Source organism: Sinocyclocheilus anshuiensis, unplaced genomic scaffold (genome assembly GCF_001515605.1).
Source record: "Sinocyclocheilus anshuiensis isolate Anshui unplaced genomic scaffold, SAMN03320099.WGS_v1.1 scaffold1815, whole genome shotgun sequence".
In the NCBI taxonomy this organism is placed as follows: domain Eukaryota; kingdom Metazoa; phylum Chordata; class Actinopteri; order Cypriniformes; family Cyprinidae; genus Sinocyclocheilus; species Sinocyclocheilus anshuiensis.
The window spans coordinates 322,342-323,282 of NW_015551104.1; positions in this window are offsets into that span (position 1 = coordinate 322,342).

Consider the following 941-nt stretch of genomic DNA (forward strand, 5'->3'; position numbering starts at 1 on the left):
ATTGAAAAGAATCAGTTCGTTCTTGAATCAGACACCGCTTCTGCGTGTCAGAGCACGTGATATATTATAAGGAGTAACGATATGTTTTATGAAATGTAGTGAAGTAAAAAGTACGATCTTATGCTTTGGAATGTAGTGAAGTAAAAGTAAAAGTTACTCAAAATAAAACTACTCCAGTAAAGTACAGATACTTGAAAAATGTACTTAAGTACAGTAACAAAGTAAAACTACTCCGTTACTGTCCACCACTGGCAATTGCTATATAAATGTTTTTATCATTTTGATGCATTGACCCTGAAACATTCCAACTACACAATTATCTTACATAAATTGATTAAAATTTTTATTTACCTAGTTTATAAAATGTGTCTTTATTATTTGTTGCTTTAACTATATTATTGCACAGCTTTTACATTTTATCCTACTGCAACAAAATTAAAACTGCTTGATGTTTATCATCTTATTGTTCTTCAGCTTCACTGATGAAGGATCAAGAATAAACACCAACCTGTTTGTTCTTCAGTGTGTTTCATTCTGCAGGGTTCTGGATCTCTCATGTTCTCTCTGTCCTTCAATAAACTCTGTCTCTGCAGATTTCACTTCTTCCTGATGCTTTGATGCTCGTCTTCACTTGTAGACTGATGGGAATATTCCAGCATTTATTGATGAACTGCAGTGGGAGGAGCTTCACCTAAGGTGTGATTGTTGTGGGAGGAGCTTCACTGAAGGTGTGATTGTTGTGGGAGGAGCTTCACTGAAGGTGATACTGTTGTGGGAGGAGCTTCACTGAAGGTGAGATTGCTGTGGGAGGAGCTTCACTGAAGATGTGCTTGTGGGAGGAGTTTCACTGGAGGTGTGATTGTTGTGGGAGGAGCTTCACTGAAGGTGATACTGTTGTGGGAGGAGCTTCACTGAAGGTGATACTGTTGTGGGAGGAGCTT